Source organism: Equus asinus, chromosome 6, assembly GCF_041296235.1.
Source record: "Equus asinus isolate D_3611 breed Donkey chromosome 6, EquAss-T2T_v2, whole genome shotgun sequence".
Classification (NCBI taxonomy): Eukaryota; Metazoa; Chordata; class Mammalia; order Perissodactyla; family Equidae; genus Equus; species Equus asinus.
Genome location: NC_091795.1, coordinates 47,757,545 through 47,779,454, shown reverse-complemented (window position 1 = coordinate 47,779,454; position 21,910 = coordinate 47,757,545). Strand labels below are relative to the sequence as shown.

Here is a 21,910-nt window from a genome sequence, read left to right as displayed (position 1 = left end):
AATTCTGCTTCTGAAAATTTACATCTTAAGGAAATAATTATGTACAAAAAGATTTAACTACTAAAGATGCTTTTTGCAACGTTGTTAGAAATCATTTATAAAATGTTTCTGAAAACAATTTAAAGAGCATCTTTAGCTGCTAAATCTTTGCACGCATTCTTCATTATTTCCTAAAGTTCTATCTATAGAGTCAAAACCTCCAACATTGCTAATGAAAATAAATTATTATGATTTTTCTTAGATCCACAATACTAAAATGACTAACAAAGATATAGCTATATAGCTACACACACACATACTGCTGTATGAGCTCCTGAAGACAGACGCATCAATGCATTGCTCAAATATATTGGTATTGGAATTGAGAAAAAATTAGTCTCCCATAGTTATTGGAGGTTTCCTCCATGAGCACCATCTAAACTGACATGGGAGCGGGGCAGGCAGCCCCAGGGGTGGGCGAGAACCCTTCAGAGGGCATGTCAGGGGCAATTACTTAACCTTTCATATCTTTTATCTCATCTCTAAACTACACTGTAAATTCAATGAAAGTAGAGACAAAACACCAACCAGAGGAAGAAAGAAATAGGATTTTTTAAATCATCAAACAAAATTTTTTTCTCTCACTGGGCCATTCCTGACCCAATTCCAGTAGTTAGCCAGTCCCATGCAACTGGCTTGTGTTTAGGTTACCTCAACCAATGACTGTTGTAAGGGTGATGGAATTACCCTGATTGGGTTAAACCCATCAGAACATTCCCTGGGAGCTGGAGATGGGGATCCATCTGTATGCCCCTCAAGTCTTGTAGCTGCTACATTATTTGCAATGAATGGATGGTTGTTGGTAAAATAAATACCTTAAAGATGAAATTGAAGCCTATGATAGCAGAATTCAAATGTCAAGAGAAACTGCATTGTAATGCAATAAAGGATTTTGCAGACATGATCACAGAACTGCTGACAGTGATTTGAGAAATCTTGAAGAACAAACGAAATACCAAAAGACTAGACATATGTAGACAGTATTAAAAGATGTATGTGGGCAGGATGGTGAGGGGTAGTTGGGAGATCAACTCTACCAATTAATCAACTTTAACTATAGGAGAGTGGTTCTCAAGTTTTGAGTATTTGAGACATTTTTAAATACTACAATTCTTGATAGCAAATGTCACTGGATGAAATTATATAGAAGTTAACAAAAGTTATATAAAACAAGTCAGCAATAATGACAAGGTACTAGCTACCCCGAGATAAACATATCTGACATCCATTGTGTAGTGGACGGCTGCTGCTTAGGTTTCCCAGCATCCATTCCCATTCTTCTGGGAAAACAGCACGCCAGAGTGCCCGTGGAGAGCCACCTCTCCTCTTTCTCTATCTATGTGGTTAGAGCACTAGGGGCTCTTCCTAAGTCAACAAGCGATTCCCATCCCCTTGGCCACAGTGATTGGTCCAAATCTGGCCAATAAGAATGAGGACCAGGATCTTTGTTTGGCTTTTGGAGGAAAGAAGCTCCTTCTTTTCTTCAGGACTTGAAGCAGAAAGGATGTAGAAGAGAGCTGCTGCTGTCCTTTAGGCATCACGGGCTGGGAGGTGGAGGAGGGAACGATGGAGTCTGGAACTGCCAGGAGCCACCAGGTGGAGCCTGAGCTCAATGCTGAGATAACCTCATATGGGTCATATCTAGCTATGCTGGAAAATTTATTTCCCTGGGCTTTTCAGTTATGGGAGCTGTGTTGACTATACCTTCTTATTTTCTGTATTCTTGATGCTCTGGCATTTGGGGCTTTGATCCTGGAGAGACTGCTTCTCCCAGGGCTAGCTAATTACTAGAGATAGCAAATGACTTCCCTCTGCTCCTCCTGGAACACGCACACCCAGAGCATGCCTTTGATATACAACTAACCAATCCAGAGCCCACATCCCAAATCATCTCCTTTATCAAACTCTCACCCACCAAGCCAACAGTCCCCCCTGCCCTAAATCACACGAGGACCAAGTACCAGGCAACTAGAGACCACCCCCATAGACCAGAGCCTACTGAAATTAATCAAACTATCTGATCCTACACTTACTCAGCATCCTTACCCTGCCTTGCCCACTCCTTCCTATGAAAACTTTAATAAAGCCTCTGGGCCATCCTCTCCCCTCTTGCCCCTTCCTGCCTCCTGACCAGCCTTGGTCCTTCCCCATGTGGCCCTGCATGGCATGCCGTGCCCCCTGTTTCTAGGGATCTGAGAGCATAAACTTCCTTCTTGACAATCATTTCCGTGTCTATGTGTCTTACTATACCTAATTAAAACAAATCCTGGGTAAGTTTTTGAATAGGAGCCAATAAATTCCTTTCTTATTTTTTTAAAGACAATTAGAGTTAGGTTTTTTTGTTGTTTGTGTTAGAACAAGTCCTAACTGATACATGTAACTGTTGCACTAGGGTTGCCTCCTGGGGCTGTTTGGTTGTCCAGTAAGCATCCGTTTCCACTTCTTTTGGTAGCTGCATTCTGGTTTCCTGTTACAGATGCTTCCTGTTCTCAGTCCTCGAGCGGCAAGTGGGTATCTTCCTTCCATCAGGGGTTGAGAGTGTGACCAGGACCAGCCAAGTATTGGAATACCGTTCCCCTGGTCACAGTGATTGGTTCAGGGGATGTCATTTGACCAAATTTGCCTAATTATAATGAGCCATGAGAAAAGACTTCTTTTCTACTTTTGAACCCAGAATGATATAGGATGGAGAACTTCTGACATCATCTTATCACCTCAAGGTAAAAGCCTGTCTGAGACAAAGCCAACCCGGTGGACATAACCCAGAGATGGAGAAAGAGAAATTGAGTGCTGATGCCGTTATTTGAGTCTCTGATCACACCATGTTGAAGTTTACCCCTTACACTTTTCCATTGTAACAGTCAACTAATTCCATATTCTGATTAAGCCAGCTTAATTTAATTTTATTAAGCCAATTACTTGTTAGAGAAAAGCCTCTTATAAAATTTTAACTTGGTCACTCTTCAGTGCTATGTCCTATTTGAATAGAACCGTTTATACTTCTGACCTGTAAGCCCTGGAGAAATTTTGATGGGCAGACCAGGCCTAACTAAGATGAACAGAAGGTGCTAACAAGGGACATAGGCAGACATCACACTGAGACAGCCCATCACGAATATTCCACAGCTAACCTCTCAAGGTTTTCTAGAGAATCCATAAACAACTCAGGTTGTTGCTAGCTGCCTCTAATCAGCACTGACCTAAGAAAAGGAAAACAAAGCTCATTTGTCCTAAACCGTATTTTTTTCTTGACTTTTTCTCATTTTCCTTAAATAAATCCTGTTCTTGTTTTTCTTAGAATCAACCTGTCTGTTTATCCTCCTTGTACACAAATAAAATAGCATGCTAAGGGGCTGGCCCGGTGACACAGCGGTTAAGTGCGCACGTTCTGCTTCAGCGGCCTGGGGTTCGCTGGTTCAGATCCCAGGTGCGGACATGGCACCGCTTGGCAAGCCATGCTGTGGCAGGCATCCCACATATAAGGTAGAGGAGGATGGGCATGGATGTTAGCTCAGGGCCAGTCTTCCTCAGCAGAAAGAGGAGGATTGGCGGCAGATGTTAGCTCAGGGCTGGTCTGCCTCAAAAAAGAAAAAACAAAGCATGCTAATAATTAATTCTTTGAATTGTTCTTTGATTTTGCTTTGACAATTTTATTCTCCCATAGCTAATTTATTCTTGTTCTGGGATACAAGCAATCTTTCTTTGGTGTCTGCTTTTTGTCACATTATAAATCCTTTACCTCAAAGCAAATTAGATGCTGCTTTGTGCCTAGCCCCTACCTGGCTCCAGGTCACGGCAGACAGGCATCCTGTAACCATGTGTATACTCAGTTATGGGAAAGATTAATGTTTCACATTAGTTAAAATGTTGTGGCACTCTTGAGGAAGATTCACGGAAGACCAGTTTGCTGCCAGACAAGCAAGTTTGGTGTTGATCCCCAGTACAATTTTAGGATAGATTTCTACATGAATGCTTGGTGAGTTCTTCTGAGAGGAGGTGGTGGGCAATAAGAACCAGTAGAAGAGTATTAAGAAAAGTCAATTTAATTTTTGATTGGATTAATAGACTGAAAGACCAGAGAAATGCCAATTCAAAGAAGGAATCCAACATGGTCTTTCATGATATTTTGATTGGCAAAATAAAGTAACATGGGCCATTGCGCACAGCTAATTGAACAATCCAAAAAACTATCAATTTTTTCATTTAATTTGCATAAATATTTATTAAGTATCTACTATGTACCAAGTAGATAATATAGAATAAATGCCTTATTAGACTTCTTAATAGAATGATCCAGGAGCACAGAGAGGCATCAAATGCAGGCTGAGTATAGCTACTCGAGGAACTATTATGCCAATGGTAAATATCATGCTTAAGAAGATTCACAATAATATTAAAAAATGCTGATATATATAAAGTGGAAAAGTGTAACACAATATTATATAGAGATTTTAATCTTAATTATGAAAATCAAATCAAAGGATACATAGAAAAATACTAGAAGAAAACGCACCTAAATTTTGACAGTTGTCGTCTCTGGGTAGTGAGTTATCAGCTCTATTTTTTCTCTTTTCTAAACTTCTACCTTTCCCCATCATGGTTTGTCTTACTTTTATAATAAAAACACTTTAAAGTTTATTATAAAATTTGTTAAACATATTAAAAATTAGATATAAAAGTACAATGAACTTCTATATATTTATCTCCCAGATTCAGTTATCAAGATTTTACCCCATTTGCTGAATCTATCACTTTTTTTCCCCAGAGTCTTCTAAAGCAAATTCCACACATCATATCATTTCACTTGCAGACACTTTGTTAAGAATCTCTTTTAAAAAAATCTATTTTGAAATATACATATTTATTTATATATGTAATATTTTAAAATATTTTTTAAATGTACTTTTTTTGCATAATCACAATGCCTTTTTAGCACTTAACAAAATTAGCAATAATTCCTTGGTATCCTTGGTATACCATTTAGTCCCCATAATCCTATTTCCCCAATCATCTCAAAAATGTCCTTTTTTTAGTTGATTTATTCAAATTTGGGTACAAATAAGGTTTACACATTATAATTGGTTGTTGTATCTCTTAAGTTTCTCGTAGAGAAATTTAGAGAATTCCCCCCCACACAGCACTCACACACTTTTCTCATGACATTGATTTGTTGCAAAAACTGTTAATTGTCCTATAGACTAGTCTACATTATGGATGTGTCAGTTTGCTTCCCTGCGGTGTCATTTAACTATTCCTCTATCTTTTGTATTTCCTCTAAGTGGAGGTTACCTCTGGAAGCCCAATTAGATTCAGGTTCAACATTTTGGGCAGAAACACTTTATATGGAATGCTCTAAAAGTTCTTGTACTTAAAATAAATCTTAATCTCAACATGCTGGAATTACGGTCCCGATTCAAGAAGATTTAATTAACCAGAATAAGTTTAAAAACACCGTTTTAGGTTGCAAGATTAACTCTCGAAGCACAGATTGAGGACAGCTGGATAAACACGCGGGGAAAAAGACCAGAAGGTTTTAACTGAACGCTGCAGGCGGCAGCAGCCACTGCAGAGGATGAGAATACAGTGTCGGAGCTAGACAGATAGGTCTGAACTCTGGCTCTGCCTCTTACTGGCTGTGTGACTTTTGGCAAGTTAGTTAACTTCTCAGTTTCCAGTGCTCAACAAATATTGACGGCTAGTATTTTTATTATCTCTAAGTATGGGAAATACCATGCTAGAAAAACTCTTGCAACGTGCACAAGTCAGGTACAAAGACATTCATCACAGCAAACTTTGCAATACAAAAAAATAGGACAAAAATTTAAATGTTCATAAATTGAGGAGGGGATAAATATAATGTGACATATTCATATAATAGAATCCTATGCAGTAGTTACAAGAACTAGGTCTCTATGTGTTAATTTGGATGAATTTCAAAAACAGAATGTTGAGTGAGCAATCAAGCTTACAGAATGACACCTTCAGGATGATACTATTTATGGAAAAGACACATATGTACAAAAATCAACACTAGAAATTTTACACAGGAGCATGTGTGTATGTAACGGATATTTTTTGTACTTGACTTTTGAAGTATTAAATAATTGTGGATAAACAGGAAGTTGCAAAAAGAATAGTATAAAGAGGTCCTATGGATCCTCGATCCAGTTTCCACCAGTGATAATATGTAAGTAGAGTTCAATATCAGAACCAGGAAAGTGACTGATGCAGTCTGCAACCTTATTCAGATAGCACCAGTTTGGGGGTTTTTTTGGTGAGGAACATTCGCCCTCAGCTAACATCTGCGCCAGTCTTCCTCTATTTTATCTCTGGACGGCTGCCACAGCATGGCTTGATGAGTACGTAGGTCCATGCCCAGGATGTGAACCCATGAACCTGGGCCACTGAAGCGGAGCATGCCAAACTTAACCAGCACACCACCAGGCTGGCCCCCTAGATCTCACCGGTTTTGGGTGTTTTTTTTTTAAAATGTTTTTTGGTAGGAAGATTGGCCCTGAGCTAACATCTGTTGCCAATCAACCTCTTTTTTTTTTTTTTTCTCTCCAAAGCCCCAGTTCATAGTTGTATATCCTAGTTGTAAGTCATTCTAGTTCTATGTGGGATGCCACCACAGCATGGCTTGACGAGCAGTGTGTAGGTCCATGCCCAGGACCAAAACAGACGAACTCTGGGCTGCTGAAGCAGAGTGTGCAGACTTAACCACTTGGTCACTGGGCCGGCCTCCTCACCAGATTTATGTGTACTCATTTCTGTGTGTGTGTGTGTGTACTTCTATGCAGTTTCATCACATATGCAGATTTATGTAACCACCACCACAATCCAGATACGGAACTGATTGATCACCACAAACTCTCACGCTAGAATCATACCCATCCTGCTCCCCTACCCCATCCCTGACACCTGGCAACCTCTGATCCATTCTCTACCTCTATAATTTTGTCATTTCTAGAATGTTATATAAATGAAATTAAACAGTATATAACCCTTTAAAAAATGTTTTTCACTCAGCATAATTCTCTTGAGATCCATTCAAGTTGTTGTTGAGTATATGGAAAGTTTGTTTCTTTTTGTTGCTGTGTAGTGTTCTATTGTATGGATATACCACACTTTGTTCAGCCATTCACTCACTGAAGGACTTTTGGGTTGTTTCTAGTTTTTAGCCCAAAATAAAACTGCTGTGAACATTCCTGTGTAGGTTTCTGTGTGAATGTATATTTTCATTGCCCTGGAGTAAATGCTCAAGTGTATGACTGCTGGATTGTATGGTAAGTGTATATTTAGTTTTATAGGAAATTGGCAGACCATTTTCCAGACCGAGTGCATCATTTTATGTTCTGACCATCAGTGTATGAGAGATCCAGTTTCAGCATCCTTCCCAGCATTTGGTGCTATCACTATTTTTTATTTTAGTCATTCTAATATTCTAATTGGTGTGTAGCCATATCTAATTGTGGTTTTAATTTGCATTTCCATAATGACTAATGATGTGGAATATCTTTTCTTGTGTATCTAATGGATATTTTTTTAAGATTGGCACCTGAGCTAACAACTGCTGTCAATTTTTTTTTTTATTCTTCTCCCCAAAGGCCCCCAGTCTATAGTTGTATATTCTAGTTGTGGGTCCTTCTGCTTGTGCTATGTGGGATGCCGCCTCAGCATGGCTTAGATGAGCGGTGCCATGTCCGCACCCAGGATCCAAACTGGTGAAACCCTGGGCCTCTGGAGCAGAGTGCGCGAACTTAACCGCTCGGCCACGGGGCTGGCCCCTCTAATGGATATTTCTGAAATGATCTTTAAGGATCCACCAAAATGTAAAGTAATATTACTTCTGGGGAAGGTGAGAGGGAACTGGGAAGAATTATGAGCATAAAAAGGGACTTGAAGTACATCTGCAATGCTCTGTATTTTAAAATAAGAATGAATTCGTGTATTATTTATGTAATTAACTATTAATTAAAACCAAAAAGAAACACATAATTAAAAAACAGAGTATTTTATCATAGAAAAAACTCAGACTTCGAATCAGACAGACTTGGTTTGAAGTCTGACGTTCCTACCAGCTGTGGGACTTTAGGTAGGTGACTTTAACCTCTCTTAGTCTCAGTTCTCTTACCTGTAAAACAGTGATACTAGCACTCACCCCATAGGATTATTGTCAGAAGGTAGTTAAATTAGATAATACATTGAAAGGGCTTAGTATAGTGTGGTAGAACAGAGTTGCTCAATGAATAGTAGCTCCTGTCCCTACTAAGAATGAGACTTTATTATTTTCTTTAGTGTTTAATTTATTTAGACCATTGACTCATCTTAATCTCCAGTAAATGGACTAGTATTCATTTGCAGGAATAGTGTCGTGCTGTAACATGCTTCGTGATCTCATTCCATGCTTGCTAAATGAGTAATAGATTACACTTTCAAGTTGTACAAAGTTGACACTAGCAAGTCTCTAGTAAACTCTTTTCCTTGAGGTCCTCAAAATTTATTAAAATATCTGTAATGCTGGGGCCGGCCCCGTGGCCGGGTAGTTAAGTTCGCGCACTCCACCTCGGCAGCCCAGGGTTTTGCTGGTTCGAACCTGGGCACGGACACGGCATCGCTCATCTGGCCAGGCTAAGGCAGCGTCCCACATGCCACAACTAGAACCCACAACTAAAAATACACAACTATGTACTGGGGAGCTTTGGGGAGAAAAAGGAAAAACAAAACATCTTAAAATATCTGTAATGCTTAACAAAGCCTTTTTCTACATCAATATGATCGTCAGACCAAATTAACAATGGAAAGTGTTCCTGTCCCATAATCCAAGCAATAAAGAGCAATCATTTATCCTTAAGAATGCCAAAACAGGTTGGAACAGAACTCTGCTTCTCTGTGACGACTTCACATTCCAAGATAAAATCTCATCCAGATATTCAAAAGGAAATCCAAGTTCTCTGCACTGTGTGGTCAGTGAGGGTATCACGTTACCAAAATTATATGTCTGGCCTCCAACGTGAGTTAGGCCACCTTAATGTACTCAGGTTTCTCCACCATTGGAGATGACCAGTCTATGGTCAATGACAACATTCTTTTAGGCACCAACACATTGCTTTTATAATATACAGTGGGAATTCAACTCAAGTATAATGTATCAATAATCCATGTTTACCTGAACAAATATAAAGAAATGAGCACATTTCTAGAAATGTTAACGCAGGTCATGGGGGTGAAAGTGGTGAATCTTCTTCTGATAATTAAGGAGAAAAAGGAAACAAGGGAAGGGGAAAAAGGGAGGAACAAGTATTTGAAGTGAGAATATCTGATCATCTTAACGCTCACCCTAGTTAGAACATCCCCAGGGGAAAAACAAAAGGGAACACGAAGTTCAAGGTCGTAACTGTGATTTGTAAAATAATAATAACACCTTTTTAAAGTTAAAAGAGTAATGCATTTATTAGGGGCAAAAACCAAACAGAATAGTATAAAATGAGAAAAATTTTTAAAGTCTGGCCAGGATCACAAAACTAAGTCTTCCTAAAGTGAAGACTAGAACCCAGGTCTTGTAATTCATGGTTCAGTGCTCTTTCTGCTAGATTTGTTATTCCATGATATAACTATATTCATTATTCCATCGTCTAACTTCTCTGCACCTCAGGCTACTTACCTTTAAAATAAGGGGGTTATAACAAATCTGAAGGTAGTCATGGGCATCAGAGGGCTATCTTCCATATTCTGCAAAAGAACAGTGATACTGTTATTTCATAATAGTGATACTGATTATCTCAGGGTGTGCCATGACGGCTACTGGAGCACACCTTAGACAGTCACTCACGTGCTGAGCACGTAGAGTATGTGCTCTGCCTCGCAACAGTTCAGAGCAACAGCCGTAATTCGCATCAACGTGTCCTCAATGGGATCCTCGTGCTGAAAAGATTGGAAACCAGTGGACTAGATGGCTGTGTTGTTTTAGCAGTGGCAGAAAGAGAGTTAAGTCCCCACTCACTCCTCTTGCTATCTGTAACTTATCTGAACAGCCATAACCAGGAGATGAGTCAGAGTTGGAAGAGGGTTCATGGCTTCATCTAGGAGTTACAGGTAAAGATCTCAGCTGGACTCATAAAGACCACAACGCAGATAAGAAGTAATCCCGGGAAGGCAGGAGAAACAGACCTTAGGCCTCCAGGCCAATGGAAGAGGCAGGGCCTGTGCCTAATCTTAGATCCACCTCTATTTTCTTAAACTCACATACTTTTATTTTAGACTTGTTTGTTAAGCTTCCAGGCCTGAAACAGCTTGTGACAAAAGCTCATGCTGTTCCACCCGCTGCCGTTGGGAGATTTGGCCATGAACATATCCCTTTTTAATCTTTCTTTAGAGATTTAAATTTGCCACTGCCCCCGCAAGCCTTGTGTTTCTTCTCTTCAATAGCAAATTATTAATATCAGGTTTTGATCACAAAGTTGAGATGACAGAATCTTATTTAGGTTACAGATATATAAATCCTGAATTTAATGAAATGTTTATTTTATCTAGGTAATCTGAATGATTCTTAAATTGAAACTTTTTCTGTTCTGATCATTTACTTTTCTTTCAGTGATGACAGATCACTTGGAAGTCAGAAGCTTATATTTTCGTATCAGGCACACTTTTTCCACCTAAATCATGTGAAAAGCGAAACTCAAACCTACTTGGTTAAAAAAACTATTTAGGGGAGCTGGACCCTTATTAAAAAGTCATCTATTAATAGTCAAATTCTGAGAGCAATGACAGCCTCAGGCAACAACATGAATGAATGACTCTTGCAAACATGTTGAGTAAAAGAAATGAAACAAAAGAATATATACTGTAATGATTCCATTTCTATAAAGTCAAAAATAGGCAAAATTAATCTATGTTGTTAGAAGCTGGGTAATATTTTCCTCTGGAGTGGAGAGGTCGGGCAGCGACTGAGAGGAGGTGTGGGGATCCTCTGGGGTGCTTGTAATAGTCTAATTCTTGACCTGGGTGTGGTTACATAGCTGTATTCACTTAGTGATGATGTCTTGAGCTATAAAAGTATCATTTGTGCACTCTTCTTCATGTGTATTATACCTCAATAAAATTTATTTTGAATTCTATGCACTTTTTAAACATTAATTTTTAACATCATGGGAAATATATCAAAACATTCCTCCTATTAAAAAAAAAGGAATATTTTAGTTGAAGTAAGTCCTTTTTGATCCCCTTCAAATCTTGTATTCTCCCAAAACGGTATCAGTTTATCCTTTTTACATATATTTACATACCTAAGTAAAGACATATAGAAAATATAGTATCATTCTGAGTGTATATTTTAATTTTAAGCTCTGTGCTTTTTAAAAAACTATCTGGATTAATAGACTTTGTGTTGTTTCTTTCAATAATACAGGATATCGGCAAGATCTATCACCAAGAAACCTCTAATAATCTTCACTAAAATGATATATCATTATATAATAGGCCCTATAGATCTAAGCTTTATCATATATATTATGTTGGATATATGTTTACTTTTATATATGTTATATATGTGATATACATTTTATTATAGTGCAGATCTATTATGAAACTTACAATAAAAAACAAAATAAAACAGTTATTATGTACCTGTTGATTAGCAAGCCTCAAAGACAGAAAATTAAACTTGTAAATGGAAACCTATAAAAATCAACGGTATGTTGTTGATGTCAGTATCATGGTGGAGTGACTTGTTCCCTTTGTCTCTCCCCTCTAAGTTACAAGCAGCAAGACATCCATGAACCAACAAAGGACTCCCTGCACAGCACACCAGAGCACCCGAGAGATCCAGACATCTATACATCTGAAAGTGGGTAGATTGAAACTCTGGGAGGCAGTGAAATTAGGGGATAAGCCCCATCCCCCTCCCTCAGTGGCGGTGATCCAAATAGTGGATACCCTAGGCAGTGGTGGTGGTACCCTGACCTAAGGCTTCAAAAAGTTGTGCTAGGGGTCGGCCCCGTGGCTGAGTAGTCAAGTTTGCACGCTCTGCTTCAGCGGCCCAGGGTTTCACTGGTTCAAATCCTGGGCATGGACACGGCACCGCTCATCAAGCCACGATGAGGCGGCATCCCACATGCCACAACTAGAAGGACCCACAAGTAAAAATTCACAACTATGTACCAGGGGGCTTAGGGGAGAAAAAGAAAAAATAAAATCTTAAAAAAAAAATTTCACTAGTGTTAGAGACAAGAGGATGCAGGAGCAGAGGCATTCATGGCTTAGCCTCTGCCCCTCCCCCAGCAGTGATGGGAGGCACCTGCAACCTGATGCTTCAGGAAACACAGCAGTACCCATGACCCAGCCCCTAATGGTGGCATTCCCGACACCAGCCCTACCAGCAAAGGGGGTTGCATACAAGATGCCAGGCCCCTGGCAGTGGCAGCAACACTTGTGAACCCAGTGCCCCCAGCAGTGGTGTTGCCAGCACCCCCAGATAACCCAGGAGCAGCAGTGCTGGTGGTACACATGGCAGCAGCACCTGAGTCTGTGGAGACCCAGTGGGGGAACATGAGTCCAAGCAAACCCAGAAGCAGCAGAGTGTTTGCAGCCTGGTGACCCCAGTGGTGACACTCATGACTGCAGCAACATTGTAAGCAGCAAGGCACCAGCAACCTGAGAGACACACTGCAGCACAAGGAGGGCACTAACAATGCTTCTGGCAGAGGCAGTGGAGGGCAGAAAGTGCAGCTCTCAAATACAACCAGAAGAAGCTCAGAATCAAAGTAACCAAAGCCTTACCCAAATATGAAAGATGTTTACTACCACAAATGTCCTGGCAAAAGATCAACTCCTCCAGCACCATGAAGAATGGCACTAACACAGTAGAGCAGAAAGAAAATGACAACTCTCCAGAAACCAAACTTGAAGTCACAGAAGATTGTGATTTAGCTGACAGAGAATTCAAAATGCCTGTCATGAAGAAACTCAGTGAGGGTCTGATCCCATGGCCTAGTAATTAAGTTTGGTGCACTCTGCTTCAGCAGCCCAGGTTCAGTACCTGGGTGTGGACCTACACCGCTCATCAGCAGCCATGCTGTGGTGGCGACTCACATACAAAATGAAAGATTGGCACAGATGTTAGCCCGGTGGGGGGGGGGGGGTCCTCCTCAGGGGGAAAAAAAGAAAAGAAACTCAGTGAGTTACAAGAAAATTCAGAAAGACAGTTCAATGAGCTCAGGAATAAAATGAATACACAGAAGGAATATTTTACCAAAGACATTGAAACTCTAAAAAAGAAAAAAAACAAACAGAAATTCTGGAGATGAAGAACATAATTAATGAGATGAAAAATAAAGTAGAAAGCATTGGAAATAGACCAGACTATATGGAAAAGAGAATTAGCAAACTTGAAGATCAACATCTAGAAATGATTCAGATGGAAGAGGAGAGAGAAATAAGATTTTTTAAAAATGAAGAAATTCTACAAGAAATATCTGAATCATTTAGGAAAAGCAACATAAAGATAATGGGTATCCAAGAAGGAGAAGCGAGGGAGAAAGGAGCAGAGAGCTTATTTAAAGAAATACTAGCTGAAAACTTCCCAAACCTGGGGAAGGAACTGGATATACAAGTATATGAAACTAATACAACTCCTAATTCTCTCAACGCAAAAAGACCTTGTCCAAGACACGTTATACTAAAACTGTCAAAACTCAATGACAAAGAAAGACTATTAAGGGCAATCAGAGAGAAAACAACTTACAAAGAAACCCCCATCAGGCTATCAGTGGATTTCTCAGCAGAATCTCAACAGGCTAAGAGAGAATGGAATGATATATTCAAAATATTGAAAGACAAATAGTATCAACTAAGAATACTTTATCCAGCAAAGTTATCCTTCAGATATGAAGGAGAAATAAAGGCTTTCCCAGACAAACAAAAGCTGAGGGAGTTCATTGCCACTAGACCTTCCTTACAAGAAATGTTGAAGGGTGCTCTCCTTCAACAAAAAAGCAAAGGTATACAAAGCTTTGAGCAAGGCGATAACGAGACAGACAGAATCAGAAAATTGCAACTCTATATTAGAATACATTAGTAAACACTTAATGGTAACACAAAGCTTAAACAGAAAGAAAGAATAAAAAATAACTGTAACCACTTCAATTTGATAACAAGCTCACAATACAAAAAAGGATAATTTGTGACAACAAAAGCATAGAAAGACAAGAGGAAAAGGATGGAACCTGCATAGCCTAATAAGATAAGATGCTATCAGCATAAAAAGAGCTATCTCACTTATAAGATCTTTTATACAAACCTCATGGTAAGCACAAAACAAAAAAATCAGAGCAGAGTCACAAAACAAAACACAAAAGAGGAGACTAGAGTAACATCAGCATCGTGGCAGAGTGAGCTCTTCCCTTAATCTCTCCCCCTGAAGATACAACAAAAAGGACATTCATAAACCAACAGAGGACATTCACACAAAACAATAGACATCTGAGAGATCCACACAGCCATACATCTGAAGGTGGGGGTGCTCAACCCCCCCAGGAGGCAGTGGAAGGAGGTAAGGGGATTTCCTCTCCCTCCTGTGCAGCAGTGACCCAAGGGTGAGACCTTGCAGCAGCTGGTGCACAGCCCTGAAAGGAGAAGGAAGAGAAGGCAGCCCTCCGCAGGAATGCTTGTGCTCTCAGAGTTACCTCCCAGCCTGTGGGAACACCCCACACTGAGGCAGCTAAGCAGTCATGGGGGTGTCTGCACCAAGGTGGGCAGAGAGTGAGTGCAGAGCTGGAGCATGCAGGATCACGCACATGAAAGAAAGCGCCCCCTTCCCCTTGCCTGGCACACCAGCTTTTCCTGATGGACTGAGCAGAATACCCCCGCCAGAGTGACTGTGCATATGCTTGTAAAGCAGTGGTGGCAAGTGGGCAAATGCAGATGGGCCTTGTCAGCATAGCTTCCAAAGCACTGGCACAGCTTCCAGAGACTACAGGGGGGCTCAGAATACACAGCTCCAGCCCCCTCCCCCTACCCCAGTGGCAGCAGGTGAAATCTGCAACTGGATACTACCACTATGGGAGGCACAAATTCACTCCATCAAATGGTATGAAGAGGTATATTAATACTCCAGACCAGAAGGAAAATGACAAGCACCCAGATCAATCCTGAAGGCACAGAAATTTATGCTCTAAATGACAGAGAATTCAAAACAGCTATCATAAAAAAAACTCAATGAGCTACAAGAAAACTCAGAAACACAGTTCAGTGAAATCAGGAGTAAAATTAATGAACAGAGGGAATTCTTCACAAAAGAGATCGAAACTGCAAAGAAAAACCAATCAGAAATGTTGGAGATGAAAAACACAATGAATGAGATAAAGAAAAATCTGGAATCCCTGAATAACAGAGTTGATAGTATAGACGGCAAAATTAGCAATTTAGAGGATAGAAATATAGAAATGCTTCAGATGGAAGAGAGAGAACTAAAACTGAAAAGAAATGAATAAATTCTCCAAGAAGTATCTGACTCAATTAGGAATTGGAACATAAGGATTATAGATGTTCCAGAGGGAGAAAGGAGCAGAGAGCTTGTTCAAAGAAATAATAGCTGAGAACTTCCCAATCCTGGGGAAGGAGCTGGAATTACAAGTAAAAGAAGCTAACAGAACTCCTAATCACATTGATGTAAAAAGACCTTCTCCAGGGCATACAATAGTAAAACTCACAAAAATCAATGACAAATAATATTAAGGTCAGCAAGACAGAAGAAAATAACCTACAAAAGAATGCCTATTAGGATTTCAGCAGATTTCTCAGAAGAAACACTACAGGCTAGGAGAGAGTAGAATGATATATTCAAACTTTTTTTTTCCTGCTTTTTCTCCCCAAATACCCCCCAGTACATAGTTGTATATTTTAGTTGTGGGTCCCTCTAGTTGTGCTATGTGGGATGCTGCCTCAATGTGGCCTGACAAGTGGTGCCATGTCCGCATCCAGGATCCAGACTGGCGAAACCCTGGGCTGCTGAAGCAGAGTGAGTGAACTTAAACACTCGGCCATGGGGCTGGCCCCTCAAACTTTTGAAAGACAAAATCTTTCTGCCAAGAATACTCAATCCAGCTAAAATATCCTTCAGATATGAAGGAGAAATAAAATCATTCCCAGATAAGCAAAAGCTGAGAGAGTTCATCATGACAAGATCCCCTCCCTACAAGAAACGTTCAAGAAGCCCCTCATGCATGAAAAAAAAAACCCAAAAAACAAAAGAAAGAAAGGAGGTCCGGCCCGGTGGTGCAGCAGTTAAGTGCACACATACTGCTTCAGCGGCCTAGGGTTTTCCAGTTCAGATCCTAGGTGTGGACAGAGCACTGCTTGGCAAACCATGCTGTGGTAGGCATCCCACACATAAAGTAGAGAAAGATGGGCACAGATGTTAGCTCAGGGCTAATCTTCCTCAAAAAAAAAAAAAAGTTTACAAAGCCTTGAGCAAGGAGATAAATAAGCAGACAAAATGAGAAAACTGCAGCTCTCTATCAGAACAGATTAGCAAACACTTAATTATAACAATAAAGATAAAGGGAAGGAAAGCATCAAAAATAAATAAAATTACTTAATTTTAACCACAAACTCATAAAACAAAACAGAATAAATAGTGACAACAATAACTTAGTTGGGGAAGAGGAGAGGGATGGAAACTGCTTAGACTAAAGAGATAAGAGGCTATCAGAAAATGGACTATCTCATCTATGAGATCTTTTATACAAACCTCAGTAATCACTAAAAAAAATCTGAACAGAGAAACAAATGATAAATAAATAGAAAACTGAGAAAACCATCATGGAGAACCACCAAACTGAACTGGCAGTCTGAAATACACTGGATGAGAAACAAGGGAAATACAGAACAACTGGAAAACAAGTAATAAAATAGCAGCACTAAGCTCTCATATGTAAATAACCACTCTAAATGTAAATGGATTGAATTCTCTAATCAGAAGACACAGAGTGGCTGGATGGATTAAAAAATAAGACCCAACAATAAGCTGCCTCCAGGAAATATATCTTAGCTCTTAACACCAACACAGGCTCAGAGTGAAGGGATGGAAGAGAATACTCCAGGCTAATGGCAAACAAAAGAAAGCAGGTGTTGCCATACTTAGATCAGACAAAGTAGACTTCAAGATAAAAAAGGCAATGAGAGACAAAGAGGGGCAGTATATAATGATAAAGGGATACTCCACCTAGAGGACATAACACATAAATATATATTCACCTAACACAGGAGCACCAAAGTACATAAAGCAATTATTAACAGACCTAAAGGGAGATATTAATAGCAACACAGTAGTAGTAGCAGACCTTAACACCCACTTACATCAATGGATAGATCATCCAGACAGAAAATCAGTCATGAAATAGTGGAATTAAATGAAAACCTATACCAGATGGACTTAATAGATATATATATATATGGAATACTCCATCCAAAAACAGCAGAATACACATTCTTCTCAAGTGCATCTTTTCTGACCATAATGCTATGAAACTAGAAATCAACTAAAAGAAAAAAGCTGGGAAGGTCACGAATATGTGGAGACTAAACAACATGCTGCTGAACAACTAATGGATCATTGAAGAAATTAAAAGAGAAATAAAAAAAAAATCTGGAGACAAATGAAAATGAAAATACACCATACCAACTCATATGGGATGCAGCAAAAGCAGTCCTAAGAGGAAAATTTATAGCAATACAGGCCTACCTTAACAAACAAGAAAAATCTCAAACAAGCAATCTTAAACTACACCTAACAGAATTAGAAAAAGAAGAACAAACAAAGCCCAAAGTCAGCAGAAGGAGGGAAACTATAAAAATTAGAGCAGAAATAAATGAAATTGAAACAACAACAACAACAAAACAGTAGAAAGGATCAACGAAACTAAGAGCTGGTTCTTTGAGAAGATAAACAAAATTGACAAACCCTTAGCCAGACTCACTAAGAAAAAAACAGAGAAGCTTCGAATTAATAAAATTAGAAATGAAAGAGAAGAAATTACAATGGATGTCACAGAAATACAAAGGATTATAAGAGAATACTATGAAAAACTATATGCCAACAAATTGGACAATTTAGAATAAATGGATAAATTCTTAGACTCATACAACCTCCCAAAACTGAATCAAGAAGAAACAGAGAATCTGAATAGATCAATCACACGTAAAGAGATTGAAACAGTAATCAAAAGCCTCCCAAAAAATAAAAGTCCAGGACCCGATGACTTCTCTGGAGAATTCTACCAAACATTCAAAGAAGATTTAGTACCTATCCTTCTCAAACTATTCCAAAAAATTGAAGAAGACAGAACACTTCCTAACACATTTTACAAGGCCAACATCACCCTGATCCCAAAGCCAGACAAGGATAAAACAAAGAAGGAAAATTACAGGCCAATATCACTGATGAACATAGATGCAAAAATCCTCAACAAAATATTGGCAAACCAAATACAACAATACGTTAAAAGGATCATACACCATGATCAAGTGGGGTTTATACCAGGGATGCAGGAATGGGTCAATGTCTACAAATTAATCAATGTGATACACCACATTAACAAAATGAGGAATAAAAACCACATGATCATCTCAAAAGACACAGAGAAGGCATTTGACAAGATCCATCATCCATTTATAATAAAATCTCTGATAAAATGGGTATAAAAGGAAAGTACCTCAATATAATAAAGGCCATATATGACAAACCCACAGCCAACATTGTACTCAATGGGGAAAAACTGAAAGCCATCTCTCTGATAACAGGAGCAAGACAAAGATACCCACTCTTGCTGCTCTTATTCAACATAGTACTAGAGGTTTTAGCCAGAGCAATTAGGCAAGAAAAAGAAATAAATGTATCCAAATTGGCAAAGAAGAAGTGAAACTCTTGCTGTTTGCAGATGACATGATTCTATATACAGAAAATCCTAAAGGATCCATTAGAAAACTATTAGAAATAATCAACAACTATAGCAACGTTGCAGGGTACAAAATCAACTTATGAAGATCAGTTGCATTTCTATACTCTAATAACGAACTAACAGAACAAGAACTCAAGAATACAATCCTATTTACAATTGCATCAAAAAGAATAAAATGTCTAGGAATAAATTTAGTCAAGGAGGTGAAAGACCCATACAATGAAAACTATAAGACATTACTGAAAGAAATTGATGATGACATAAAGAAATGGAAAGATATTTCATGCACATGGATTGGAAGAATAAACATAGTTAAAATGTCCATACTACCTAAAGCAATCTACAGATTCAATGTAATCCCAATTGGAATCCCAAAGACATTCTTCATGGAAAAGAACAAAGAATCCTAAAATTCATATGGGGCAGCAAAAGACCCCGAATAGCTAAGCAATCCTGAGAAAAAAGAACAAAGATGCCTGGAGGCATCACAATCTCTGACTTCAAAACATACTACAAAGCTATAGTAACCAAAACAGCATGGTACTGGTACAAAACCAGACACACAGATCAATGAAACAGAATTGAAAGCCCAGAAATAAAACCATGCCGGGGCTGGCCCCGTGGCCGAGTGGTTAAGTTCGCGCGCTCCGCTTCAGGCGGCCCAGTGTTTCGTTGGTTCGAATCCTGGGCACCGACATGGCACTGCTCATCAGACCACGCTGAGCCAGCGTCCCACATGCCACAACTAGAAGGACCCACAACAAAGAATATACAACTATGTACCGGGGGGCTTTGGGGAGAAAAAGGGAAAAAATAAAATCTTTAAAAAAAAAAAAAAAACCATGCCTTTGTGGACAGCTAATCTTTGACAAAGGAGCTAATAACATACAATGGAGAAAGGAAAGTCTCTTCAATACATGGTGTTGGGAAAACTGGACAGCCACATGCAAAAGAATGAAAGTAGACCACTATCTTTCACCATGCACAAAAACTAACTCAAAATGGATTAAAGACTTGAAGGTAAGATGTGAAACCATAAAACTCCTAGAAGAAACTATAGGCAGTACACTCTTTAACATTGGTCCTAGCAGCATCTTTTCCAATACCATGTCTACTCAGGCAAGGGAAACAAAAGAAAAAGTAAACAAATGGGACTTCATCAGACTAAAGAGCTTCTGCATTCCAGAGGAAATCACTAACAAAATGAAAAGACGACTTATCCATTGGGAGAAAATATTTGCAAATCATATATCCAACAAGCAGTTAATATCCAAAATATATAAAGAACTCATACAACTCAACAACAAAAAAACAGAACACTCGATGAAAAAATGGGCACAGGATATGAACATTTTTCTAAAGAAGATATACAGATAGCCAAGAGGCACATGAAACAAGGTTCAACGTCACTAATCATTAGGGAAATGCAAATCAAAACTACAGTGAGATATCACCTCACACCCATCAAAATGGCTATTATTAAAAACACAATAAAGAACAAGTGTTGGAGAGGATGTGGGGGACAGGGAACCCTCATACACTGCTGGTGTGAATGTAAATTGGTGCAATCACTATGGAAAACGGTATGGAGGTTTCTCAAAAAATTAAAAATAGAAATCCCATATAATCTAGCTATTCCACTTCTGGGTATTTATCCAAAGAACATGAAAACACTAATTCTAGAAGATATACGCACTCCTATGCTCACTGCAGCATTATTCACAATAGCCAAGTCTTGGAAGCAACCTAAGTGTCCATCAATGGATAAATGGATAAAGATGTGGTATATATATACAATGGAATACTACTCAGCCATAAAAAAGACAAAATAGTACCATATGTGACAACATGGATGGAACTTAAGAATATGTTGCTGAATGAAATAAGTCAGACAGAGAAAGACAATTACTGTATACCTTCACTCATATGTGGCAAATAAACAAACAAACACATAAATACAGAGAACAGACTGGTGGTTACCGGGGGGAAGCAGGCAGGAAGAGGACAAAGGGATAAAGGGGCATATATGTATGGTGATGAACAGAAGCTAGACTTTTGGTGATGAACATGACGTAGTCTATATAGAAGTTGAAATATAGTGACGTACACTTGAAATTTATATAATGTCATAAAGCAATACGACCTTAATAAAATTTTAAAAACCACAAAGTAAAATAAAAAGAATCAACAGTCAGTGGCTGAGTTTAGATAACAAGATATATAATAAAGTTGCAAAAGTTTGTGACAGTGCTGCTGATGAGGTTATGCTAGGATGTCTTCCATATTTTGTCTAGAAGCCTAAGGGAGCTCCCAAATCCTGGATTAAAATTTAATTTAAGCAGGATATACTATGGCTTTGCGATTGATATTGCATAGGGTGATGAAGCCTTGATAAAAAGAAAGAGCAAAACATCAGCCATTGCTGATTTAACCTGAGTGTTCCAGCTGCACTCTAAACACACACACACACACGCACACACACACAGGTTAAAAAGTCAAATGGTTTAACAAAGCTTATAATAATGAACATCTGACCCCTGTCCCACCCTCTTTACTCTCAATTTCTGCTTCCCCAAGGCAACTACCTTCAGCTCTTTCTGTAGTTTCTTCTGATATTTAACTCCATATTTCTGAACATGTTTTTTCAGCTATTTATTGATCTTTTTCAGTTTAGACATCTACTATTAACCATCTACTATGAAAGATCATTTAACTCTCTTACAACTCCTTCCCCACCCACATATACTTTCCTCCCCCTCATCCTCCTAACATCAACATATCAGGATATTTGAATAGATCGTTATTTAATATTTACATTCATACTGAGCCATGTAGTATATATAATGACATTTCCTTTGCATTACAATTTTTTAAACTTTTTATTAAGATTATGATAGTTTACAACCTTGTGAAAA

At 38.9% G+C, this 21,910-nt stretch overlaps 1 long non-coding RNA gene across 1 annotated transcript in view; it reads right to left on the bottom strand.

Annotated features, from left to right (window-relative positions):
- The window catches only part of LOC106828354 (uncharacterized), a 57,786-nt gene that overhangs the window by 27,266 nt on the left and 8,610 nt on the right, over positions 1-21,910 (bottom strand). Inside the window, exon 2 of the long non-coding RNA XR_011504264.1 lies at positions 9,704-9,771. This is a non-coding gene — a long non-coding RNA (uncharacterized lncRNA). The remainder of the gene's footprint in view (positions 1-9,703; positions 9,772-21,910) is intronic.